General features: G+C 44.6%; 1 long non-coding RNA gene across 1 annotated transcript; it reads left to right on the top strand.

Annotated features, from left to right (window-relative positions):
* Positions 1-100: 100 nt before the first annotated feature.
* Positions 101-27823, top strand: LOC148053091 (uncharacterized). Its single transcript, XR_015707961.1, has 4 exons — positions 101-209; positions 2164-2379; positions 2884-2948; positions 27606-27823. It is a non-coding gene; the product is annotated as an uncharacterized LOC148053091 (long non-coding RNA).

The raw sequence follows: 27823 nt of genomic DNA, 5'->3' as shown, positions 1-27823 counted from the left end.
ATGAAAGGACCCGGCAGGCCAAGAAATGTCAAGCTGCTTTATCTGCTGCACAAACCCAGTTTCTGCAGATGTCCTACCTGAAAAAAACTCTAGTGGTGCCAAGTGCTTTCCCACGGCAAGCAGCGCAGAGCCTGATGAGCGAAACTCACATCCTGCCACACGGCAAATGCTAGTCTGCAAGAAGGGCTGAACGCGCAGGACTCCCAGAGGTAAGTCCCATGCATCATGCCACTTTGGATTTGGAGAACCTGTTTAAGAAAAACACAACTAGCCAGAGAGCTAAGTCGAGTGAAAAATATGAATATTCGCATTTTTCACATGAATTTAAAAGAAGACTTGTACTTGGTTCCTGTCTACAGTACAAATTAATTCAGGGAGGACCAGATGCTCTAGGTGGTATAACCTGCCAATAAGGTGGCTAATTTATGGTGGCTAGTTTATCTGGCCTTCAGTGTTAAATGTGTACGTTGCAAATAATAAAGTAAAGGCCGATTAATCACTCAATTTAAAATGTCATCAAGTTAAAAGCTATAGAAATGCAAGTGTAAGCATGCAATTAGGACCACAACCCCAGGCTACCAGCTTTTCCCACCTTCTTGTCTATTCTTCAGTGGTACCCAGAGTTTAATCAATGACTGCAAGCTCAGGCTAGACTAAGAGGCATCCTTTAATAATTTCATCAGTAAAAATATGATGGCTCTTTATAACCTACAGTCTTGAAACCCAGACTTCATAAGAAGTTTTCTATAGAAGCTGAGATGCATGTCAAAATTATTAGCCATTTTCAAGATACTCAAACTGCATTTCTGTAAAGATATCCCCAGGCTCTAAAATTCTCCATGAATTTTATTTTTAAAATATTGGCACTTTCAAAAACATTGTGAAAGTCATCTCCAGGGCTTGTGCAGTTTGTTTTTTTTTTTTTTCAAAGTGCCTCTGTAATTGGGATTGTGGGCTTCGCATCAACAATGTCCTTAAGTGAAACCTTAACTTCTGTATCAGGACTATTTATGTTTCAAGCGAAGTGTGTATTTAAGTGCTTTACTGAACGGGGGCCATCATTCCTACCCATGTAACTGAAGTTGTGCTTCCATTTAAGTCACCAAACCACTTGGCTCATATCCTTGCTGACCCTACAGCAATTTTTCATCAATAAAGATGCACAAAAAAGGCCAAAAGGCACACTGGAGATGGCGCTGAGCTATTTTTCTGCATGATAACTTGTAAAAAACTTCTGGGCAAAGCCTCCTTGTTGGTCTTGACCCCTCACTCCTTTAACTGGAAGTGCTTTTCCTCTGAATATGCTGCTTTGCATAGGAAAGAGGTCGAGCAGCCCCCAAAGCCCTGCTGCTGAATGGCTCCTGGCAGTCCCCTCGCTTCGCAAGCTGCCCTGTCCTGAGAGCCTGCAGGGTCAGTCCTAAACCGATGCTCAGCTGCCGCTGTTGGAGATGATGTTAGAGATGAGGGTCTTCAGAATTGCCCTAAAAATGTGAGGGGGAAAAAAACCAACCTGTGTAGAGCTTGGCTGGTTACTTCAAGTCTTTGCAGTTGTTGCAGATAAAATGAGGAACTGCAATATGTAAATTTAAAAAAAAAAAAAAAGAAAAAAAAAAGTGGGACACTAAATGTGTTGCTCTAGACAATCAGACCCAATCTTTCCAGTTTAATCAGTGATCCTTTAAAAGCTACTGCAGAATTTCCTGTTTACTGTCCATGCGGCCTATCCTGTATATGAGAATAAGAAATATGTTTGTACTAGACTGTGATAAAGCTTGAAGTTTTATATACTGCCAGCTCACTGAAGCCCCAAAATTGGAAGAAACAAATTATTTTTGACTTAGCAAGATTTTTACGTCCACCCCTGGGTTTGTTTTGTCTGTGTTTCATTAGATCCTGGAAAAAAAAAATACCTTTGATAAGCTGAAGAGCAAAAATTTGTTGGCTTCCAACCTCATCGTGGGAAACAGAAGATGTTCCTTTGCAGGAAAGTCTTCATGAGCAGTTAAGATCTATCGAGTTGCATAGGCCCTGAGATCCAGTTAAAGGGTTGAAGTCTGGATATATTTTCTTGGCACACCTATGAAGTGAATTTTTAATACACAGGATCCTGCCACTTTGTTGTTTTATTATTTTAAGAGAGTGTTTTGTTATAATTGGTTGCAGACCAGAATGCTATTGTGGATGCACTTTTGTCAAAGCAATGACAACAAAGTTGATCAGAAAAGAAACCCAAAACCAAAACAGGTAGGGAAAGGGAGCTGTGACCTGCTTATGCTTTCTCGTGGGAAATATGTGAACTTCCATGATGCCATCCTGTCTGCTGCGGTTAAATCAGTGAAAGAGCTTGTCCAACTGGACAAGAATACCAGATCGCAAAAGGTATTTTTCTTTTGTCTTCTTGAGATTAAGTTTTAAAACAGTTTTAAAGGAGTGGGTGTGTGGGGAAGCCTTATTAAGGGATCACATTAATGTTTGATAAAATGGAGGCACGATTTTGGACTAGAGGCTTTAGCCTTGTGTCTCAGCAAAAAAAATGCTAGCGGCAGCATGGGAAGCCCTGTTTCTGTTTTCTTCTTTATAATTTTATTTTCTTTATAAACACTGACATTTTTCTCCGATGTCATGCTGACAGCCAAAGTGTCAGCTCCCCGTAGCACAGCTTGTGCCCTCACAGAGAGTTTTGGCAGCATTTTTGTTGTTGTTTTTAAGAAATCGGTGTTAGAAAAAGAAATAGGTCTAAGAAAAAAGTCTACAGACTTTTTCAAAGTCCTTCTCAGTTTTTTGATAGCTTCTTCTATCTTCTCATAACAGTTTTGTCCGAATGGCTTGTTCTCATTCTTTTTAAGTTTTCAATTATTTCCTTTCTGTTTTCTTGTTTTACAGATGGTTTAGAAGAATGTGCTGGGAAAAGTTGAAGAAAAAGAAACCCCTTTGTTATTTGAAGCGAGGTAGTTATGTCATCATCTTCTGATCTGGCAAAATGGAACAGGAGTTTTTGATCTTTTTTACATATTTTGAACTTCTGAGCCTTCAAAGGTCTCACATGCTACAGCTTTTTGGGGCATTATTGTACTTTTTCATCATCATTCCTGTATTCTTTTCCATCGTAATTAACATTTGACATGAGCCTTTCGTCAAACAATGTGTTAGAGGAGAGGAAGCCTTCTACTTAATGATACCTCCTTGTTTAGGTCAGGAGGTCTTTGTGAGACTCTGCCTTTTGTCACCATCCTTGCCCAACAGTGTATTTTCTCCACGTTAACCTGTTTTAATGTCACCTTGAGATAGGTTGCCTCCGTAGTAATCTGATTTTCGGTTTCCTTAAGATACAGATCGGAGATCACCGATTGAAACCAGGTTTTAGTCACCTTCTGCAAAAATCAATGTTCTTGCTTTTTGGTATTGTGAATTGCATCAGAAATCAGAATCTCAAAAATTAGGAGGAAGGAAGATGATGATGATGATTGTTATTGTGTGACCTGGGAAATCTCAGTGTATTTTCAGGACTTCTGCATCACAGTTGTCTTTTATTCCTGAACATGGATAGCTAGGAGATGCATGGGTTGGAAATAGTTCCGTTTCATGGTGCAGATGAGCCCACTAATAATGAGAGCTTCAAGAATTGTTCTGTGGAAACTGAAACCATCTGCGTATCAAATCACCTGTTGTTCTCACTGAGTTCAACAGGAGACAAGGTAATGTGCTACTACTGAAAAGACAAGCCGTGGCACATTTCCATCCATAACCATCTCTAATTCTCATAATTTTAGTATCTGAGCAACAAGGGAAGAGTGCTGGACAATGTAGGGGCAATATAGCCCTCTGAAAGGTTAGCATAAGACTGCGTGAGCAATTAGATACTTATCTCAGTTTGTCCTGTATTCAAATCTGTCCAGTTTTAAGCTTGGGAGTGTTCATTAGTGCAGTGTGGATAAAAGAAATTGCCAGTTCTGGGAAGCAAGCGCTTCCAGGAGGTATGGCGGATGCCCTCTGTGCTCCGACATGAAAAGGTTGCTCAACAGCGTGTGAAATCAGACTCTTGGACAAGCTTCCAAGCTGCCCGAGCGTATTGATTCTGGCACCTGCTTTCATAGGCAGGTGCTCAGGTTTATGTGTCCAGATGAAGTTACCTCTTAACATCTTAATTACATGCCAGACTTTGGCTTTATCTGTTGTGTGAGTAGCACCGGGTGTCGTTAGGAAAGGCAATGGAGAATGGAAGTATGCCCAAAAAATTGCAAGAAAATTAAAAAAAAAAACAAACAAAACAAAACCAAGTGCTTGTTCTAAAAACATGTATCGCTAATTTCTTAATCTGTGGTAACAATAACATTTGCATAGCATTATCCACTGCATGGAACCAGAATTGCTCAAATGTGAAGCAAATCCTTCAGCACAGCTTATCTCATATGCAAGAGGATTTCACTTCCCCCGTTCTCTGGTAGTGGTGGAGCAAGGTTTTAGTGTGTCAATGAGAAATGCTGCGGGCTTCCCAATCCTGACTGGGACTCTGCTAGGGTGTATTAGCAACATGAATTTCATTCAGCGCACTAAATTAAGGGTGGCATTTGAAAGTTGTACCGAGTAGTCTGGCCTTTACATGCAGGATCAGATTTTACGTGGCAAGTTTGGCTGCTTTATTAACGCCCATCTGGCATCCTGTGCCTTGCAGGACAGAAGGCATGTAATAATATTCACTATACTGTTACGAAGGCTGTTGTAATAGCTTTCCAGCAAGAATTTGACAAGGCTGGTGAGACTGCCTAGATGATATCCTGGAAAATCAGAGAGAACAGGACCTTCTTGGGTTGAGTGATTTATTATCCAGGTAGGAGGGGTTGGGCTGTGGTTATTGAGGCTTCCCAGAGCTCTCTGCTGAAAATTTTGTGGTCAGTATCTCTCTCCTTGGAGATATGCTGAACTTAACTAATTTGTTTTGTGAGCCTGTGATTTGTCTGCACTTTGGCCAATATTCACTGTTCAGGTAGAAACTTTTCTTCCTGTGGTAGGTGCCCATTCAAAATACAGGACAGTAGTGGTGGCAGAAGGGGACCAAGAAAGATGCTGGTGCCGCTTGGGCACCTCAAGAGCTAAGTCTAACACCCCTTCCCCAGGTTATCCTGCCTGATGAAGCTCAAGACTCATGGATTGCTTCCTATGACTTCCCACAAGTCACAGTGAAGGAGCTGCTGTGTTTTCTGTCTGGGTTTCCAACGATGTTCAGTTCCTCTGGTTCCTTTGCCCAAGCCCTTTTTAAAGTACATCACATATCAGTTGCAGTTGTTTTGGAAATTAAACGCACATATTGTGTTGATCCTTTTTCACTCCCTTGGTGTAATTTGTTTACTGTCCCCTTAGATATTGCCAGGGATGTGGAACAAAAAAAAAAAAAAGCAAGCTGAAGTACCCATTTGTTTTTGTATTTCCTCTCTGTTCTTCCAGTTTTATGATGTTCAAACCCCCCTGTTTTCACCTTCACATAGAAATGCACCTTCAAGGACAATTTTACACTCTGGTTGGTCTCCAGGTAACCTAAATTTTTCATTCCCTTATTATTAAACCTAAGCTTGTAACTGAAACTGAACTCTCATCCCTTTTCAAATTAACCCCTTGGTACAAAATGTCAAGGATTTTCCAACTCTATCAAATGGAAGTCACTGAAGCTGGGAACCTATTGACACCGAGGGGTTAACCCATTAGCCACTATTTAATGTCCTCAGCTTTAATCTACAGAATCACAGCTAGCGCTGTGACTTACTAACCCCACCACAAAAATGTCCAAGAACTGGTGTTATTAGGTCTTTTATTTGGGGATAGACTTGGGAGAAAACCAAACAACTTCAAGGCTATAAAGGAAAACGAGTAAAGGGCTTGGGAGTGGAAACCAGCAGTAATTAGAGAGAGATGCATCCCATGTTAACAGGCCTTGGGGCAAAACCAACTGTTAATTATAAAAAAATTCCTCAGGGTTTCTAATCTCAGTGCAGCTGCGGTGGGATGGTGCGTGTAGTACCTGTGACACCACAGGGGCTGGAGTGGACTGGGCAGACTGGTTTGGAGTGACTGCCTGCGGGAGGGCTATTGGGTTTGGCTGAGCTGTCCTGCAAATCTCCCAGCTCCAGGCACGTTTTCCCCCAACAGCCAGTCCAGCTGCATGGCCATGTGTACATGGGACTGCCAGGACGAGCGCAGGCGCTGCTCTCCGTAAGGGCGCGTGGGCGCTCCGGAGGGCCACGCCAGGACGCAAGAGCGGAGGAGGGCTCCAAGGCATCCCACCGCCCCTGCTCTCAGCGCTGGAGCTGTTGACAGATGGTTTGCATGTTTGGGAAATCAAAGCCAGGATTTCTGCAGACGCACGGGGTACCCCGGAGAGCCCCCCCTCGCCAGCTGTTAGCTCAGGTAACATAAATAGGCCAGGGAGGAAACAAAACGAGCTTTCCATCTGACTCCATCACCAAATGCTCCCTGCCGACAGCGCATGGAGTGGGAGCGAGAGCCGCGGCCAGACGGCGAGGAGGACCCCGAGGGCGCAGGCAGCCCCGGGACGGGCGCAGGCAGCCTCTGCTCCCAGCTCTGCACAGTGATTTGGCTCGTTCCCCGCACCACTTGGGTACAGACTGGGAACACAGCATCGTCTTCTGGCCACACAAATAACACAGTAGTTTAAAAAGCAAAATGTGAATGTGATGTAACAGGGAGATGGGCAGGGGAGGGTAGGGAACAGGGGAGTGAGTTTGGATTTGGAGAGGATGGTAAATCTTCGGGCATTCAGTTTTGTTTGAGGAGTGGGCTCAAAAAAGGTTTACATGCATTGTTTCTTCCTTGGTGAAACACTGATTACAAGTAATTCTAAGGTCCATAAGGCTGGAGACTGGCAGTCTTGCCTTACATTATTCAAAATATGCTGTTTTCCTCTTACCGTCGCCTGGTTTTTCTTCTACAGAAATGCCTTGACAAGATATTGCAGCAATTTACCCGACAGATCTGATAGTCCATCTCTACCGCGGAGGCTTTAGAAGGTATTTGCTCAAGGAGATCACATTCCCAGTACCACCAATTATGTGAAAGTACTAAATTAGGATATTAGTTATTAAATTCGACTACACAAATTACCATTTATATCATTATAAATCTGTCTCTACTGAGCAACCATTTTTATGGTGATGATCCTAGTATTTACATAAAAATTGCAGTACACAAGGTAAATTATGTATTCCAACCTGCAATTTTTGCCAAGGATTTACACATGCAGAATAAATTATTTTCTCCTCCTTAAGCAACAGTAATCATAAGTAATGTGCAGAAACATTCATAACCATGGTCTCACATGAAAGCTACATTTTTTCCCTCCATAACCTGCTGTAATTACAGTGTACATCAGTTCCACCATAGGTAGATACACCAGGTTTTTTTTTCCCCCCTTTTCCTCATACAATTTTAATGACTATCCTTGCTTAGAATACAACATTTTAAATTAAAAAATTAAAAATTTAGAAGTAGATTGTTTCCTTGACAACAGCGAAGGCAACATTTAATTCCCCCCTGTGTCATTTGTAAATAAATACATACAGTTGCTGATACTAGTGAGATAATGTGCCTGAGGCTAATTGTGCCATTACAAATATTTTGAGCCTGAGCTTGATAATGCAGGTCGTGGTACTTAAATATGTATGAACTGAAGTAATTTAACCTTCTTGCTGCTTACCAGCATATTCACAAAACCCTTCATAACGGGACTACGTGGACATAACGAAGCAGCTGAGTTATGCTGGGTTGGGTGTTGTGGGGTTTGGGTTTTTTGTGCTCCTGGTGGCAGTCCAAGGGAAGATGCTTGTTTGGGATCATGGAGGGTACAGAGCAGATCCTGCGGGCTTCCTTCAGCCCCACAGATGTCTTCTCCTGGGGGCTTGGGCTGGGCTGTACTTGTGAGATGCCCCAGACCTTTCAGCACATATGGTATGTTTGGAGGAACGCCTGTAAGAGAGCTTTGCCTTAGTAAGCCCTGCCTAAAGATGGCAGGGTTGGCTCTTTGATTTATTAGCTAGTCTCCAGGACTGGTCCCAAGAGAGGATGAGCTGTGTGTCTGGATGGGTTTTGCTCAGAACAATGAGTGTGAGCACCCTGTGGTTGTGTTTGGAGTCTGTGGCGCGGTTGTGTTGTGCTCAGTGCCTGATGGTGAGGCTGGCCTGGACACGGCCAGTGTCTGACAAAGGCCAGCCGTACTTTTGGCACAGCAAATTAGTGAGTCATTAAGATAGAAAAAGATGAGGAGAGAAAATGCCAAGCTGTTTGGTCTAATCCCCATGTCTTGCCTTGTGGCTATATGAGAGATCATTTAAGTTTACAAGCTCCCTGTTTGCAAGATATTCTGCCTGCTGTGAACTCAGCTCTTGGTTTTGTTTTACCAAGCATGGAGCTCAGCTCTCGTGGAAAAAGTCCTTTTAAACCCCTCCGTGAACCACTCTTAGGTTCAGGACTGCTGGCTAAAGCCTGCAAAGAGCTTTGGCCAGGCTCAGTAGTGCTGTGCCTCTCAAAGCAGAATGCAGCTGGAGGCGAGGAAAGCAGATTCCTTGTCTCTGCTCCTCTGATCTCTGGGTTGAGCCTCGCTGGGAAGGGGGGTATCTCCTGCAGGGCTTTGGCTCGGCACGCTCCCTTGTGCTGGTTGCAGATGAACTCTTACAACATCGCTGCAGTGTCAAGTTTGTCTACGGATAGAATGAAATGTTTAAGGTACAAGCTCTCTTAGATTTCTTATCTCCACTTGTCGTGTTCTTTCATAGCTAATTAAGCAGGTGCTGAACCAAGTAAAAATTAACCGATGGTGCAGCTAGCTCTAACCCCAACTCCAGCGTTAGGAAACCTCGGAGACCAAATTGTGGTTGCCTCCCTCTTGGCATGGCGCTGGCTCATCCTTCCTAAGACGTGTGTCAGGTGAAGGCTGCAACCAACACAGCATACACGAATTTGCTTGGATGCTTTGGTAGCTGGACGGGTTTGTTGTCCTCTTTGCATCGGCAAAATCTTCAGCAGGGCTGTCGAGGCTGCCTCAGATCCTCAGCCGGCGCCTGCTGCTGGGGCTCAGTCGAAGTCAGCAGTGCTATGATGTTTTATAGAGTCTGAGGCACTCGCTCTGTGCTGTGGGGAAATATAATCCTGAAAGCAGCGTATTTTAAGGGATGCAATTTCAGCAGAGTAGAGTGTTGCTCCTGCTGGGCTCTTAGCTGGGAAATGGGCTGCCACAAGTCACCTAATAAAGCTCGGGGCAACGTGCCATGATGTACCATGATGGAGGGGAGGAAAAGCAGACATAAAGGGAGAAGTAATGAGAGAGAAAAGGCTTTAAAACCAGACCATCATGGTTCGAGTCACACTAAAAGGATTATTTGGTTGTGAATAACAGGGTCAGCAATTCTATATCTAACGGGAAGAGCCATGTGCTGTCCCATTACAGCAAGCTCTACTTAAAGCTTGTTAGATTTAATGTGTTGAAATAATGTTACACATAGTCAGCCTTGGTCCATGCCAGTAATTAATGTGAGTGCAATTAATCTGAGTGGAGATGACACCTTTTGTCAGCAACAGGTAATCCTTTCTAGCAAAGGTAAAGCTGAGCAAGCAGTTGAGAGGGAAATCATTAGCAACGTTCCTCTGCGATCGCAAAGTTTAGCTTCACACCTTGTTACTTCCCTAGATGGATGAGCTAAACGCAGAGAATAACAAAACAAGAAAAAGCCCTTCATGAGCTTATGAAGCCATTCTTGCTGGTTGAAAGGAAAGCTTTCCTTTGTATATGTTGATATTTCTTAAATGAGATGCTTCGATAGTCCCTGAGGGACAATCAGCTCACAACAAATGCGGAAATTAAAGTATGCAATTTGTAAGACAATCGTATTGTTTGAACAAAGATTGGCCGCAAGTGCTTTTGCTCAGATTTAGCACATTTAGGCATGTTTATACCCATTACTTCTTTGCTGGAGTCTCTGTCAGAAATATGGCCCCCATTTGGGTACCGCGCAGGACGCGGTGTTAGGCTGCTTCCCATGGCCCGGCCAACCAGCTCTGCCTGCGACTATCTGGGGACCTCTGCAGAAATGTCAATTAGCAATAAAAGTTCTGCAAACAAGCATTATGCCATCTCCTTATCCCTCCCCTGCTGCTGCTCACAGTCGCACAGTAATGTCCAGAGCTAAAAAATGGATGTCGTGGGCTTTTGCGGCTCCTCCGTTGCTCTAAGTTCAGTGTGGTGTTTTTCTGGACACGTTCTCACGTGGAAGTTGGGATGTCAAATTGAAAATAGAGGGTTTAGCCATTGGTATCCTTTTTCAAGGGATGCTTTTCAGATTGGAGTGCCTGTAGCTTGCATCTAATTCCTCTTGGGCTAAACATCTTTGCTTTCAGTTCCTGTCCTTGCTTTTTTCTCAAGTGGCATTTCTGCAGGTGACTCGAGAATATCTTAGCTCCTAGGTGTCATCCACACAGCTCAGAGAGGCTCAGCAGGCATTATTTGCCATTTCTGTCCTCAGTTTTGGTGGGTTTGGGTTTTTTTTGTTTGGTTTGGTTTGATTTTTTTACTGCAATCCCCTTGATTTTAAAAAGGAAAAGCCCATATGTCTGAGCAGTGTGTCTTTTCTCCAGTGTAATTAATTATCTATTCAGGGTGCCACATAGATTGCCCCATCAGGGGCTGTGTAACTCAGGGAGGTTTTCCCAAGTGGAAATCCCTTCCCTGGCTGCCCCGAGGGGAAGGAGCTATGGCTTTGCCCTACCTGTGTGGGGTGGAAGGCAAAACCCAGAAGCCTTCGCAGCACTGCCATCACGCAGGCACAGGGCCAGGTGCGCGATGCACCGCCTGGAAAAAGGATGCAACAGCAATTACCACATTGGTGATTGCCTTGCAAGGGAGATGAGAATTAACAGAGCGGTTAAATTGGGGATGAGAGACCATGCCTGTTTGCTGCTCTGCAGCACCTGGAAAGGCAGGTCTTGGTGTTGAGGGACAGGAGGAGGGCTTGGGCTAAAACCTTCTTCCATTAGGTAAGTGCTTAGGTACCAGATGTCGTGATACTTCCCATGTAGCACCCACGAGGGTGACATGAGTCTTTAGGTGCCTTTTTCCTACCCGAACATGATGCATCTCCTAACCTAGGGCTACATATTTGATGCATGTCATCCATCTGCCATTGAGTTTGTCAGGCAGCACAGCATTTTGGCTGCAAGCTGATATGGGCTTTTTTGAGCACTGTCAGCAGTCAGGTGCTGTGCAGATCTGGTATACAGTGCTCCTTTGCATAGGGATGCTTCCTCCCATTTGAAAGAGTCTCATGAAGCCAGCATGCTCCAGAGATCAAGGGTGCTGTGGGCACACCCATTTATTTTACTTGGCTTAACTCATTTGTTCTTTTAATCATTCATTATCCAGTTGGGAGCAACTTCAAAGTGCTGTTTCTCAGCAAGACACATTCACCCCAATCACTCAAATATGCCCAAAGCCAGTTTCCTGCAGGACTTAACTTTTTTTTAAAAATGTATAGTATTTCACAGTTGCTTTATGATTAGACCAGGATTACTTGCAGTCGAATCTGTCACGACCCAAAGGTGTTCGAGGGCATATTTTTCCTAAGCCTGGGTGCAGGCATAAAGGGCTCAGCTGCAGAAGGCCTCCAGGTGCTCCACGTAAAAGAATAATAATGGATGTTTTCATTAATAAAAGTGCAGACCATCGCTTATGCACTCTTAATCCTGGAGTAATTAAATGGCTGGAGAGAAGGATGATTCATAATAACACTGGCTATGCTCAAAGAGTTCTTTTTCTGTATGTTTGAGTATGTCTCTAAGAACAAATTTGCTTTGTCATATCTTGTAAATAATTTATTATGCTCTTGTTAAAAAGCTGCTTTCTGGGGAGAAAAAAAAAATGTTGTACGTGGTTATCATGGTATACCACACAAACCTAAGGTTGACTAGTGAGCATTCGAAGGGAATGGTGTGAGATCTTGCAGAAGAGCATTTCTGGAAGAAGCAGTCCAAGGTGAGAGGGCTCTGCCTGCGAGTGGAGACAGCCTTGTAGCGGTTTCGGTGTTGTGAGCTCCTGCTGCATGTCTCATGGTGCTGGGGGTTACAGAACGCCCCAGCATCGGGAATTCTTCAGTTCTATGTGAATATCAGCTTTCATAAAAAAAAGCATTTTATTTTTTTTCTTTACTTCTCATGACTAAAGAAAAATGGTCACAAATGTGACCCTGCAGGCTCAAAAACCCAACAAAAAGAACTCGGGTTGACTTAACATTTATCTCATGATTAATATTGGGGCTGACTCGCCAATTTATACTACTTGAAAGGCCAACTTAAATAACCTGTAGCATTTATATACTACCCTTCAGATATGGATTGAAAAGCCCTTTCAAATGTGAAACTCTGTCCCTTGTGATATACTTGTGATAGATTGTTACTGTGAATTTTGGCTAATTTGGTCTCATTTTTCTATGGTGATTTTTCTTAATTCTGTCTCACTTTTACATGAGTGATGGGCTGTACACACGCGTTGCTCTTGCTGGGATCTGTAGAAGCCTGCAACACACAGTGATTTCACCACAAAATTATCTGGCTGGGGACTTCACCTGCCCAAAAGTTAATCTGGAGAAGGGCATGTGTAGAGAAAAGAACTGACAGCTGAGAGGTGATATTAAGAAAACCTAGCAAGGAAATCCCCCAGGAAGCCATGTTTCTGCAGCAAAGCAGAGCAGCTCCACATATTCCCCAGATGAATTAGCTCGCAGGTCTTTGAGAATATACCCTCCTCGGGAGCAAAACAGAGTGCCCACCTTTCTTCTGCTAACTTTTAAAAAATGATCTTTGCTTGAGTAATGCCAAGCTGCTTCAAGGTAAACATATATAGGAATAAAATGTTATTTGCAAGAGAAATTTGGGGAAATTCTGGCAGTAGATGGCAGATGGTAATGTAGGACACACGGTTGTCCTTGTCTTGGCCATTAGCTTTCTCTGTCTGTGGAGGCAAGGGGTGGGCTCCACAGTCAAAGGCCACTCAAAGGACCAGTGACCCCAGAAGCAGTCAGTGTTGATGAAAGCCTCTGCCTTTCTTCAGCTGGTGTGTTGGTATGGATTGGCAGTGCCTTCCCTGTACCTCAGAGCATTTTGGCTGGAAGCGCCCAGAACTTACCTCTTGTCTTGATTGGGCTGGACTAAATCAAATTGCATAATCCCCCCCACCCTTTTTTTTTTCTGTCTTTTTCTGTGTAAACTCTAAAGAGAGCTTCCATGTTCGCATTTGTGTATTAATAAATACCTGTTAGGGGAGGTTGGGGTGGTCACCGTGAGTTAGCTGGCCCAGGAAGGCTTGGAAGTGGCCACCTGGGCACACTGCTGGCTCCTATTCAGCCGGCTGTTGACCAACACCCCCAGGTCCTTTTCTGCCAGGCAGCTCTCCAGCCACTCTTCCCCAAGCCTGTAGCATTGCTTGGGGTTGTTGTGACTCAAGTGCAGGACCTGGCACTGAGCCTTGTTGAACCTCGTACAGTTGGCCCTGGCCCAACGATCCAGCCTGTCCAGATCCCTCTATAGGGCCTTCCTACCCTCAAGCAGATCAACACTTCTGCTCAGCTTGGTGTCACCTGTGAACTTACTGAGGGTGCACTTGATCCCCTCATCCAAATCATTGATAAAGATATTAAACAGAACTCGCACCGATACTGAGCCCTGGGGAACACCATTCGTGACAAGCTGCCAACTGGATTTAACTCCATTCACCAGAACTCTTTGGGCCTGGCCTTTCAGCCAGTTTTTTGCCTAGCAAAGAGTATGCCCGTCCAAGCCATGAGCAGCCAGTTTCTTCAGGAGAATGCTGTGGGATACGGTATCAGAGGCTTTACTAAAGTCCAAGTAGACAACATCCGCAGCCTTTCCCTCATCCACTAAGTGGGTCACCTTGTCATAGGAGATCAGGTTAGTCAAGCAGGGCCTGCCTTTCATAACCCATGCTGACTGCGCCTCATCCCTTGGTTTTCCCATACGTGCTGCGTGACGGCACTCAAGATGATCTGCTCCATAACCTTTCCATAATTTTCCACTGAGAGATGGACAAGCTCATGGCAGCAGTAAGAGCTAAGCAATATACCTCATAAATCTCCCTGCTATATGGTAAATGTAGCACCAATTGCTTGTACACTGATATTGGCATCTCCAGCTCCACTGTAAATATTTTTTCCTACTACCATTTAGGAGGAAATTTCCCTCCTGCATAGCCACGAGCTGATGGTGGTTCAGCAGAGCCCCCTTGCCAAAATCTTGTCGTCTTTTGCTTTGCGTTACTACCCCCCAACACACACTCACCTTGTGCTCCCTCAACAGAGTAAATGTTTTGGTAATCCCCAAATGCGTGGTCCCCTCTCTGCGATATTGAGCTTCATTCCACTTCAATTTTTCCCAGCTTCTCAAGGTTTTCTAGTTCCTCCTGTTTAATCTACCTTTATATTGATAAAGCCTCTGATTTGCAGTTTGTATCTTACTTCCCTATGGATATTATGTCTCTGGAGCAAACTCCGTTGCCTCTACCTGTCCCTCAGGTGTCCCAGATAAAGGCACTGGGGAGGGGATGAGGAAATATGCACTGGGGAGCTGCCGGGGGATGTAGGCAGTGATACTCTGAGCATGTGTTTGAGAAGTATGAAGTATGTTTGTCAGGTTTTAGGATTATGCTTAGAATCAACCCACCTCAGAGCGCCTGAAAAAACCAACTGATTTGTAAGAACATACATTTAAAAAACAAAGCGCAACATGAATACATTACTTGTGTTCCCAGGGCTTGGTTCCTGTGTGTGCCTGTATGTGTGCTCCACCATGTAAGTGCAAACCCATTAATAACTGTGCGCGTAAAAGAAAGTTGCGTGCAAGGTTTTGCAGGAGCACGAGGCGGTTCCCGTTGCAACCGAATGCGAGTCACGGCTGTAATAGGTTGCGCTTGCTCCCCACGCCCAGCTGGCAAATAGAGCCCAGGATGTGCTCAGGGGAAGGGGTGATATTTAATTCATGTGCGAGCATAATTAAAGCAGATTCAGTCTGCAAAATCAGCTTGGGAGAGCGCTCTGATTACCGCCTCTCTGAACCTCCTCCTGGATAAAAGTGTGAGGCAGAGATGGTGGGAGCCGGGCAGACTTCCCTTTATCTGCTGAGATTAGGCTGTGATTTACGCACACATCCAAGGTGAACAATATCACTAACCGAATGAGACTAGAGAAAACAGCAGAGAGAGCGGCACAGCTGTGGGAAAGATGGGAGCAGGAGAGTTTTGAAGGCTGGAGTTCTCCTCCCAGCAAATGACTAGGATGAGATGAAAGGATGAGATCAGTGAGCAGATGAAGCGCAGAAGTTGATAAAATTCTCAGGCTTTGGAAGATTTACCTGAACCTATTAAAATGCAGCAGGTTTTCCTCACTGGGACCACATGAATGAAAGTGTGATTGACAGAGCAGCCAAGCCTTTCACGTAAAAGCAAAATTAGGAGGGCATGAAAAATAAGTGATGCTGATGCTTGAAAAGCCCATGCAAATGACTCTGAGGCAAGAAGAGGAGAAGGGATCTGTCTGTGCAGGTGAATGCTGAATCAGTGCTATTAACAGTGAGGGTGGTAAAAGGCTTTGCTGTCCTCCTAGAAGCAAAGTGCTGTGGTCAGTGGCTGCCTCATCCTGCTAGCCTTGGTGCTGGGAGGCATGTGGAGAAAGGCAAATGCGTTCCACTTAATATTTCCTAATGATTTGGTCAGAAACCGGACTTAGGTTTATTGAGACGCTCTGAATCCCCTCTTCACCCTGCGAATAGGAGCCAAGATTTTTCACGGTTGTGCTGTCGACGTTACTCACCTCCGGGAATGTAACTGTGTCCTTGCTCAGTACAGCAGGACAGTAAATCACTACAGCAGCGTTCATGCTGCCAGCATCGGAAGCTAATGAGACGTTTCTATTTTCCCCTATTCTCTTGTATCAGCTAGGCTTTCTTTGGATTGCTTTTTTTTTTTTTTTTTTTTTTAATTTGTGAGATCATCTCCTTATTGTAGTATGTATGTTTAACTCAACAATAATGCTTTGGAGTGATTGTCAAGAGAATTAACTACACTTCTGTGAGAAGACCATTAACAGGTACAGTGAGGAATCCAGCATGGGGACTGATAAAAATTAGAAGTCAGAGAGCTCAGGAGGGGAGGCTTAATTAGCCTGTGAGGTTTTTCTTTCAAATTCTTTAAAAATTAGAGATCTTCTCCAGGAACTTGTTATGGGCTCCTAAATGACTTTCAGCTAGGAGCTTAAGGGTTTGACCCAAATTTTGTCCTTGTTACGCCTTAAAAGAGATTGCAATTGACCCAACTCCAAAGTCAACATGGTCAAAATCTCCTCCCTTGCAGAAATATGGAGGATTTGAAACCAAGTTCTTGGTTTAGCACAGGTACTTCTGAAAGTGGGCTTTGCTCCGCTGCGTAGCTCAGCCTGCTGTGGAAAAATAAGGAAGACAAGACTACAGGCTGCTTTCCCAAATTTACGCTTTGAAGGCGATTTAACTGGAGGCTGCAGATGAAAGGCTGAATTTGTTTAGTCACTATCTCCTGGGAAATTACCAGAGTCTTTGCGGAACACTGCGAACCCCTAGGCAGGCACTTGTTGTCCCTCTGGATACTTGGCAACTCGACTTTTTAGAATTTTAGGTTGTTCCTAAGAATACGAATAGGAGAAAATTGTGTTTGTGAGAACATAACACTTCCCCGGAGCATGGGGGTAGCCGAGCTCATGGCTGAAGCACTGAACAACAACCAGTGGGGTGGAGAACAGGCAAATACCTTGAGCCTCCTGAAACCCAGGATATCAGTAGCGTTTTCTTTCTTATTTTGTATGCATGTGAATAAATTAATTACTTAACTAAACTGCACTACAATTTGATTCAGTTAGATAATGGCCCTGAAATTCAAATGGGGGACATGAATTTTTGCTTGCTATGAGTCTTCAAGTGCTATTTCTTTACTATGTTTGGGTTTCCCAGTGTGGCATGGACCAGCCAGAGGAACTGCTCGACCTTCGGCCCTTGCCAGGAGCTGATAGAGCAAAGGCTGTCTTAAATATACAACTGGAAGACCTGGAAGTTGCTGGAGGCCAAGTGAGATGAGGAGAAAAGCCCATTTGTGCTGGCAGAGGTGTGGGAAGGTGCTTTCAGACCTTTGCCTATTGACCTGTCTCATCCCAAAGCGACGTTAGTCTGCAATCTCTAGACTTACCCCACAGGCTCTGATCACACAGAGTGTTGGAAAGCCTTTTATCACTTTCAAAACCAGGTGCACGCTTTTCTACTTCAAGGCTCTGGCAGTGCAGCATCCTGGGCAGAAACCACCCCAGCGCTTTCCCCCTTTCACCTGCCAGTCCTGCTGCCTTCCAGCCCACAGCAAAGAGCCTGCAGCGCCAGCCCAGCAATGACCCGTGGCGTTCGGCGACCCCTCTCTCATAGCAAGATGCTTTGTTAGTTACTGCCGTGTTTAGGTTGTTCTGCTCTATTTTCCACCCTAAGTGGCTTGTTCAGAGCTTGGTTAATTAAGCGTCTGGGCACAGTGAGCTCCTCAGTTAATTCACTCCATGCTGAGGGATGTTTGTCACCGGGTAGCATATGCTCAAATTTCCCAAGTGTTCTTCTGCCGCAGAGGCTTTACGTATCCTTCCTGGCTTTCTGATTCTCCAAGCGTCTTTCTCAAAATGGCATCTTTAGCTAAGGGAGGCTGCATTCCTGGGCACTCCTGGTACCTTGGTGTTGTTACCACTACTCCCTCACTTTAACAAGTGCGCTCTCATTTTGTCTACTCCCTTTTCTCTCTTTTCTCTCTGTTTCTCTTTTCTCTCAGTTTCTCTCTTTTTCCTGTTGGAATCTATTTGGGTAACATCTCTCTTTTTTTGCTCCCAAACTTTCTTCTTTCTCTCCTTCACATGTAAGCTGACTGTAGCTAACCTTGCTGCCTCCTTATCTCTTCTTAAGTTCATTCGCGCTGAGCAGGTTGGGTTTCTTTTGATTCCAGTTGTAAAGACACAAGCAGCAGGGACCAGAGTGACGTCAGCCTCACATTTATACCAAGAGGGAAAACCCCAGCCAACGTGGCAGTTAGAGATCAGGGAGCTGACTGATTAATGCCCAATGCAAGAGCTGTACAGAAATGTTTGCACTAAGCACTTACCATTAATTATTCATCCTGCCCAGGCAGACCTTATCTTCAGCTCGACATCCCAAGATACAGGGAAGCTGCAGAGGAGATGGGGAGAGGTGAAGAACAAGGTAGCACCTCATGTTTTACTGTCTCCTACTGCCATGGAGGATCTTGACAGGGTCAAATTGCTGTTTTGCTTCTGCACTCTCGAGGTATTTTGTTGCAGGGGAAGATTTATGAGCTGGGCAAATATTTCACGTGGGCCTTCTCTGGCAGCAGTAATCACAAGTGGGCTTTGCTGGGATGCTTTTTTTTCTCCCTCCTGTGAAGATACTGGTCCCTGTAAGGATACGGGTATATAGTGAACTTCACACTGAGGAGAGGCAGCATTCATGTTGGAGGGGCCAGCAGGAAGAAGCAGGAATGGTGAATGGGGACCTAAATACAAACAAAATATATTTTATTTGTATTCTACTGCTCTAACGCTGAAGGAGGAGATGTTAATGGTGGTTGTTGTTTTGCCCCATGCATTTTGTGTCCTTTCTCCTGTTCACAGAGTTGGCCACTGTCCATGTGCTGACCAGAAGTGCTTTGGTATATCAAAGCCCGCAGCTGACAGCAATATCTTTGCATCATCTATGAATATGAGATATATAGTCACTGCTCCACCTTGGCTTTAGGTACCTTCTTACGCAACTCTGGCTTGTTCCCCACGTGCCTGTTGTGCGCATTTGCTTCCAGATCCTGCAGTTATGTGAAACAGTGCTGCACCAAGCTGATGAAGGCTACGAAAGCATGAAGTGGCGTCCAGTAGAGTCAGCAAAAGGGGAGCAGGTCCTGGGGGTGGTGAAGGAGCCCACCTTCAACTCCCTTGCATCAATGGTACAGCTCAGCTCTTTGGAAATCTTGGGTGGTCTCTGATACAGATTCCCTGTGGATGTGCCCCAGGCTGATGGTACCTCACAATTTTTTAGGTGTTACATTGTTTTAACCATTTTTATTAGTATCTTTGACCTTATCTCCTGGCCTGCTTTGTAAGAGTTTTTAAAAAAAAAATTAAAAGAGTCTAACCCATCTAATGGATGAGATGGAAACTTCATTGACTGATTTACCCAGGAGAGAGGTGTGAAGCTCATCACACCTAAATTAAATTATATCTTGAGCACCTTTCCTTTGAGCACTGTCATTTTCCTCCAAGAGGCTGTATAAATTGCTTTTTCATTTTATTTGATGTGGCAAAAAGCCAGGGCTGTAATCTGTCATTCTCCAAATCCTGAGCAGTGGTGATGGGTCAAAGCAATCTAACATGAAGGTTATTATCACCGAGCATGTGGGTTAGCGCAGTTGAAGAAAATAATGTATTTGCCTGAATTAACACCTAAGCGCATCCTGACGCAGAAACTCTGTTCTCTCAAGACTTTTTTTGATTCAGGAACTCCTGTGAACTTCATTGATTATCTCAGTCCTTGATTTCCCATGAGTGACACAGAGGGCAAATTAAGTTTATGGCAGAAAGTCTTCTAAAGATTGTGTAAATCTTTATACTAATTCTGTTAATAAGACAGGTGGGATGAGCTGAAGTGATGCATACTGGGTGAGAGTCGACTGCATAGTCAAACCATACAGGGATGAATTTTGACTCACTTATGAAAAAACGAACACTTTTTTTCCAGACCGAGTATGTTGAAAAAAGGTGCTAGGCCATCATTTCCGTGGCGACCAGAGCTCTTGCACTGCAGGCTGCAGGTCAAGCGAGTCAGTAGTGCCATGCTCCAGATCTGCTGCCCCACCAGCTTGGAGATCTCCCACTGCCAAAGGTTTGCAGGGTATCTTACTGTGGGTGATGGGCACATTAATGCTTACCTTAGTGACCCTTTAGTTTTACCTGTCTGAGTTGTACATCAGCCAACACATACAACGTATATCCCCCTTGCAGAGCCTTTTTGTGCATGGCAACAGCTGCATGAGCTGAAGTGACCCAGCGATGGGTGGTTACCCTTCTTGTGTTCCTGCTGCACCCCAAACTGCTCTTCTCCATCTTCCCAAGCCTGATATGGGACAGAGCACAGAGCTGTGAGGCTGTGTGGCAGTGCCAACGCTGTGAAAGAAGAAAAAGAGGCAGGAGATGAGACCATTGTTTAGTTCCGCTCCCATCTGGATGCCTTCCTGCGCCCAGGTGCACACGCATGCACCTAAATTTGTGTGACATGGGTATCCCAGGACAGGCAATGAGATACACTCAATATGCCATCAGGGCTCACTCAATGAGTGGGTGATTAGTAACTGCATTTGTACTAGTGCAAATTGAGGAAATCAGGCCATTGTCTTTTAATGCAAAAGAGCTTTGACTAGTTGGCTAGGATTTTAGTTCTTTGGTAATATGTATATTTTTATACATGTGTATTCACATATGTACCTATATATGACTCCTGTATGAATCTGACGTGCTAAGGAAGTTGAAATCTTAACGTTTGAGCTGAAAGAGGTTAGAGTAATGCAAGGGCAAATGCTTTCTGATGTCTGAGTATTTTTACTGATAGTACTTTGCGGTTAAAACATGGTTTATGTCTTTTAATGCACTGAAAATACTACTAGTCTCCACAACAGCTGTGAAGTCAGTGAGCATTATTGACCTATTGTTGTCTAAAACCAATGGATGTCTCTTGGCTTTTTTATAGCTTTCTCTGTTGGCAAGAAATGGACAAGATATGTTATACAGTGATCAGATCCAAAGGCCGTTAAAAACAGTGAAAAGATGACCACCGACTGCTGAGCCTTGGATCAGACCCAAATACTTTCTTGGATACAATTTGTGTGGCAGTTCAATCCCCTTTATGTTATGTTCCTTTCTGGTTTATAGTTCTTTTTGGGTTTGATTCAGTAAAGGACCCGATAAGGATCAGAGCTGAGCTAAGGCTGCTCATCCCGCTCTGTATCCCAGCTCCTGGCCAAGGGTTTGCTTCTCACAGGATGAGGGTTTTCCTGAAGCTGGGAAGCTACGCTGGCTGTGTGCCACTTCTCCCTCATGGATCCTTCCTACTCTCGGCACAGGTCCCACCCTGCTCCAGCTCTTGGCTCATCAAAGGTATTATCTATCCTCACTGCTTTGCAACACCTTACGAACATTAGCAGAGCATAAATCTATGCAAGTTGTCTCCTACGATGTTAACAGCGCAGATGGGCTATTCATTTTCAGGCCATCACTGGCCACCTGCCACTGGGTTTTATGATTTATATGAGGTTGATGGACAACCTGCAAGTTGTCTAGCCAGTTTTGAAGCATCACTTTGAATTTTGGGGCTTGCTTTCCTTTCAGATTTCTCCTGCCCCTCTCCTGGCAAGCTTTTCCAAGGCTGGCTGCCGAGTGGAAGGAGTGGGGGGAGATTTTCTTCTGGGTCTCTCTTAATTTTTAATTAATCACTGAGGTTTCTTTCTGGCTTGGGTTCTTTCTAGCTTCAGTGCTGCTGTCTCATTAATTGCAGCCAGTTAGCACAGCAGAGATGCAGCCAAGTGTCAGCTGGTATGAGCTTTTTGTCTCTTTTGTCGGCATAATTAGAGAGTATTCACCGACTATCATGTTGCTCAAACATACTCCGTTGTGTTGTTTCCTCTGCTGTGTAGCTGTATCTCGTGGCCCTTTGGCTGAACTTTGGCTTCTGCAGTGGGGAAAGGCAGCTGGGGGCGGGGGTTTGTTCTTGGTGCTAAATAAAAACATGGCTTGGGATATAAAAGTGTTGCTGGGAAGGATTTGCAGGCTGATGACAGCGTGTTTCCTTGGCAATCCAGGACCCGCTCGCCAGGCACAGCACTCAGCTTCGTGACAGCAAGGCAAGCACGTTGCTCTGACGCAGTGAGCGGGGTTGGGGCATTTGGGGTATATTATTATTGCCCAGGGTGGCCTTCTCTGGCCACTGCAAGGGATGTTAGGGACCACTTGAGGGTTAGGAGGTGCAGAAGAGCCTCTGTGGGGCTCTGCGCTTGCCTCGCTGGAGAAACCCCAAACCCTGGTTGTGGCTAGGCAGTGGCTTCTCCCTTCGCCTTCGTTGAGTAATGGCCTGGGAATGGCCGGCCGGGAGGGATCGGATGGGAGCCTTTGCACAAAAGCATCAGGCTCCCAGTTCTAGGGAATATTTTTCATGATGTTTCCCAAAGTCTCAAAACTAAACAGCTTATTTCTGGTTGTGTGAAGCATCTCACTCAAATCAATTATTGAGCAAAATTAAATGAGAGTGGGGTTTCTTAGGTAGCTTGTGGCCTACAAAAATGCTGATACCTTATGCATGGATTCAGCCTCATTTATTTTCCCAGTCTGATACATAAGGTAAGAGCAACCCCTGCCCACTATAAACCAAAACTGAGGCAAGGGGAAACTCAAACCAGCCAAGCTCTTCCCTCCTCCAGCACCAAACCTCCAAGCGCCCCGGCTGGCCTGCATCCCTCTGCCCCACCAGGGCATCTGCTTGCCACTCCGAACTGTACTTCTGGTGTGTGGTCCTATTTTTTTTTTTTCTCCTTTTTTTTCCCTAATTTGGAAGTGGAGCCTCATGCAAGGGCGTAAGTTACAGTTCATCTCTGCTATGTATTTCTCTATCTTCTCTCTGTGATCAAAGAGAGCAGATGGAAAACTTTGCAAAGAGAACAGACATCTCTGCTCCCCGCTGCAAGTCAGGAGGGGGCTCAGGTGTTATCTCTCATACTTCTTGCTGCAGTTAACTGGATTTGTCCAGGGGATTTAGGAAGAAAAAATGCCATTGCTAGGCATCTGCATACGGGTAATTTGTCTTGATATGTTTTTGGTGTTACTGATGAGAGAGGGAGACGAATGCTTAATTAGGGAATTAACTGTCTTTTAAAAGATTAAGTTTTCTTTGAACATTTATCAAGAAGAGAAAAAAAAAGTGCTGCAAACTGTTTGACAAAAATCTCTTTTCTCAATATGAATGAAAGGCTGAACAGTTAGAATAACAGATGAGCGTAATTACTAGATAAGCCTAGGACTAGGCTTGCCCTATGGAAGTACTGCTTTCCCTTGCTGTGTCAGTCTCGTGTGCTGGTCCTATTTTCTTCTCTTGCCAGATCTACTCCATCCAGCCCCCAGGAAAGGGGGGCACATGCAGGTAACCCTGATTCGTCCCCCATCGCATCACACAGCGCTTGGCTTTGCTCTCAGAGCCCTCTCTGTTATCCAATACCTGTTAGCTGGAGTGATGCAGATTATCATTTTATGGCACCCAAGCACTTTTGGGGGGAAATGGGAACTCGAGCCTATGCAGCAGTGAAAGGTAGTTGCAGGTATCTCAGGATGCAGTGCTACTTCTCACAGCCATACCCTAAGTTACGCCTCAAATCTTTAAGTTAATCAAAGGTTAATTCATCCCTCTTCCATTAACGAGGATGAATCCAGTTTGGTATATGAGAAGGGAATAACCTTTTTTCCCTGGGATGAGCACCAGGACCAGATGTGTGCACACACCTGATACTCCTATGCGCATCCCTTATTTAGGGTGGCTAAAAACGTTCACCTTTTAGGAGCAGAAAGTAACATCGTACAAACTGTGACAATATTTTTTTCCTCTCTATGAGCTATAACCAGATATCGGTGGTTTTTCTCCTAAATTCCTGCCTGGCACTTCGTGGAGATTCTCTAATTCAAATTGACAGGTGCTTGTACAGCAGGCTGAAATGCCAAATAACAAGCTACGTTTTACAACTTTATGCATGTATGAGTGGAATGTGAATTATTTCAAAGTTATTGTGGGAATGGTGGGGAGTTAGACAATGTGGACTACCTTTTTTTTTGTTTCTGATGCACTTCATCTGCTCCTCATGAACCTCAAAGAGCGCACAGCTACTAGTGATTTCCATTTGCAGCAAAGCAACATCTCTGATGCTTCTCTAATATTTGCCAGCGTTTGGCTGGAGAGAGGGAATGATTTTTGACTCTGAAATGCCGCACTCAGACTCTGCCCCAGGCCTTGCTTTGAGGCTGCATGTAGGAGAGGGATGGCACACAGCTGCATGTCCGCGGAGGTTCACTGGCCCTGGGGCGATCCCACAGTCTCATCTCCTGTGCATCTTGAGTGATGATTTCATTTTGCTCTTGGCAGTAAAGGCTGTTACTGGTTTCTTGCAGGAATAGCAGCTTCTGCAAACCCATCCCATGTGGGTGCTGCCCCGGTGCTCATGTGCAAGTGGGTCCATCACGGGTGGCTAGTAGCCAGGCTCAGTGTGCCATGGGGTCCCTCAGGGGCTGCGGGTGAGACCCTGAGCACTGTGCAGCTTTTGGGTGCGCAGGGAGGACAGGCAGCTCCCTGGGCATGGGCGCTTCCAAAGCAAACATGTTTGGAGGGGTGAGAGTGTAAGCAGGTGCCCGTCAGCCCGCAAGTAACCCCACCATTGGGTGCTCCTTTGGGAAAACCCCATTCAAGTCCCCACCTCCAGGGACTCCAAGTGTCCCCATCATGGGACATCCCGGTGGAGCCCAGAAGAGAAGACCTGTGTGCACTCCCTTCTCTCCTGCAAGCTTTTTTCAGGCAAAGAACCGTTCCCTGCACTGGACATGGCAACCAGGAGATATTTGCAGGACAAAACCGAAATGTTTGCAAGCGTGCTGGGAGTTGTCTTTGAAGCTGTTGTCACTTATGTGCTGAAAAAAACAATGTAAAAAGAAAAATCAGCATAGCTTCACTGAAACCCAACAAAGCTGCTATGTTCGGCTGGAAAATGGGAGCAATAATTGGCACCTCATTTGCTGTATATAGCTACAAGAATAGCTTTTTAGCCTGATTCAGTGCTCGTTAACACCTTTGTAAAATGACGGTTATGGCCCTGAATTTACCTAGATGTGGCACTGGAACAAATCCCTTCGTGTCTACTCCTTAAGCTAATAGAGCATCCTTGGTAATCCTTGGTCATGCTCAGAGAGCTGAAAGCAGACTTGTCCCTCGAAAACAGGGGGGGTGATGCTCATGTACAGCAGCTGGGCCTCATATCTCAGGCAGCATTCTTGAAGGCTGTATGCTTTGGGGCAGATGATTATTTTAGGATTGTTGCAGCCGTATGTGTTATTTACCAGGAGCAAATAAAACCATTTCCGATCCGTATCCATCAGCATGGGATCACAGAAGGGAACGAAAGCCGGGTTTTATTCTTTAACGGAAGCTGCTAACAAGGTGTTCCCATTGCGTGAGGGCTGCTCTGCCATTGGAAATCCCTCACCTCGGTGGGAATGATGCTTTTCTCTCTCCTTCTCGTCAAAGGTACGGCCACGACTGCATTTCCCATGGAATAATTATGTGGAATTGCAATAGGCAGGCTAGAAAACTGCTGGTTCTGGTTGTAAAGCAGTGCTTAGTCAAGTCAGACCCTCTGTCCCCACCTGTAGACCAAAGTAGGCTGAAATTAAAGGTGTTTGAATGGTATCCGAGGGGTCCTTTTCAGTCAGCCCTGCGCACCGGCCGCGAGCTCGTCCCTGCACCCTGCAGAAAACTAATCCCCAGTTGTTTGCCCGCTAAGGAAAACTGAAATCAATGGGGCAGATTTATCAGACAGCTAAATCCATAGTGGTGGTCTCCCCTCCAAGCTTGATATTCTCTGTGGGCAATACAATGATGATTAATTAAAACACCCTGACCCTTTCAATTAGAGCTTTCAAAGTGCCTGCTAAGCATTAATTAAGTGCAGTAATGCTATATGAGACAGACAACATGTTATCAGCTCCAATTTGCAGACTAGAAACCCCCAGTTGTTAAAAGAGCCTGATTTAAAAACCAGAGCTGAAATCCTTGTCCTGTGCAAATCAATGTTCAAAGTCCCTTGAAGTTCAACAGGACTGAGTTTTCACTTCAGGGACCTCCTGTCCCCAATAATCCTCACAAACAAACGTCTAGTTCAAAATGTGAAGTAGAAGAAAATTTTTTATGTTGTCCTCAGACTTGCTTGAACATTTTGAATAATTTTCCAATAATGTGTGATGAGGCACCTGTAATTACTGTGCTGGTTTAATTTAGAGTAGGTATTTACCAATCAAATTATATCTGACACAGTTCTTGAAGGGATGGAAGTTATCTTAAAAAAAAAATCACTATGTGCATCAGTAATATTCCAAAAATCAATATTGTTTAGCAAGCCATATTGACCTTCTTAGAAGCTGAGATTTTTTTAATTACATCTCTGAAATAAGATTAAAACCTTTCATTATACATTTAGAATTGCTTTAAAATAAATAAATAAAAAGCACCAAAGCATTTCTTATTGATTTAAAAGTATCTCGAGTCTTATAAACAGTCTTTAAATCCAAGCAAATCAAATTACAAAAAACCCCGCCCTTCTCTATTTTTTTCTGCATCGGGGGGAAGTTGAGCTTTGACATATATTTTGCAAATGCTTTATTAATGATACCCCCACTGGCTTTTTTTTTTTTTTTTTTTTGTTTCTCCTTTTGGTGTGCCAGCAGTAAAACCTACCTCTAAGCTCCTGAGGCCTCAGTAAAGATGGTTAATAAATGTTGTTATTTTGGCACCTGAAACTATGCAGCGAGTAATGCCGCTCTGTTAGCGCCGGCGCCGACATCTGTTGCTCATGAATCATTGCTCGTCATTAGAATGCATAACTGAAGATTTGATTAAATAAAAAAAAAACAACTGTTAGCAGTGGGAGAAACGAATATAGAAAGAAGGTTTCAGCTCCACGAGGAGGAAGGAGCATCCACCTGCTGAAATGTGCCCTGAGCTCCCACGAAAGCCCACCCCAGGGCCCAAGCCACGTGCAAATATGTCAGGAGGAGGCAGGCAAAGAGAAAATAAATGTGTCTGGGAAGATTCAGCTGGTTTTCAGGTTTTCTTTTGGGGTTTTAGGGGCTCTGGACCAATCTGGCCTTTTAGGTTCTGTCTGTAGATGCGTTGGGATGTCCCCAGGTGCCCCTGGGGCAGACCACAGCTGTGACTTAATGCTGTTCCTGTGTGCTGGGCACTGTGGTTGGTGATGCTACAAACATCAATGAGATGATGTTAAAATAAGCAATACAAGCAGACAGACTTATTTTTTTTTCCTAGGGGGATTTTTTAGAGAGAAGCAGGAGACACTGAAAATATTCACGTTCAGTATGCAATTGGCAAGTAGTTGGGGATGAAGAAAAGTGGAATTTTGTCACTTGAAAATTTTTTTGTTTCAAAATGGCTTTTTTCTACTTAAATATTAATTTCAAATCTGTCCTCTGCTACTAGCTTTAAAACAATGGGAACAAATTAAGTGGAGGGAAGAGCATGGGGGAAAAACAATAGGGGAGAAAAAAAAAGCAAGTGAAAGGTGGGTGAGAAGAAGCTGCTGTTCCAGGGGTGTGGGATAATCAGGGAGCGAGGAGGCATCATCAGATGGGCTTCACCAAGATGTAGGTTTTGATGTTTCTCCTTTTCTCTTGCAGCACCAAATGTTTCCCACTTCTTCAGTGCCTTGGTAGGGAATTCGTGTGCCAGCGCAGGTCCAGGCTATGGCGAAGAGCAAAGGACGGACAAAATGGCATCCCAGTGCTCCTCCTCACAGGCCAAGTACGATAAATACACCTCTGGACAGCAATCCCGAGCTGTTGGGTCAGTTTTATTTAAATGCCTCTGCGGCTGGAGGACTTCATGTCCAGATGTA

Source organism: Nipponia nippon, unplaced genomic scaffold (genome assembly GCF_047370975.1).
Source record: "Nipponia nippon isolate SJK-2023a ecotype South Korea unplaced genomic scaffold, ASM4737097v1 scaffold_4, whole genome shotgun sequence".
Classification (NCBI taxonomy): Eukaryota; Metazoa; Chordata; class Aves; order Pelecaniformes; family Threskiornithidae; genus Nipponia; species Nipponia nippon.
This window is presented reverse-complemented; position numbering and strand designations above follow the sequence as displayed.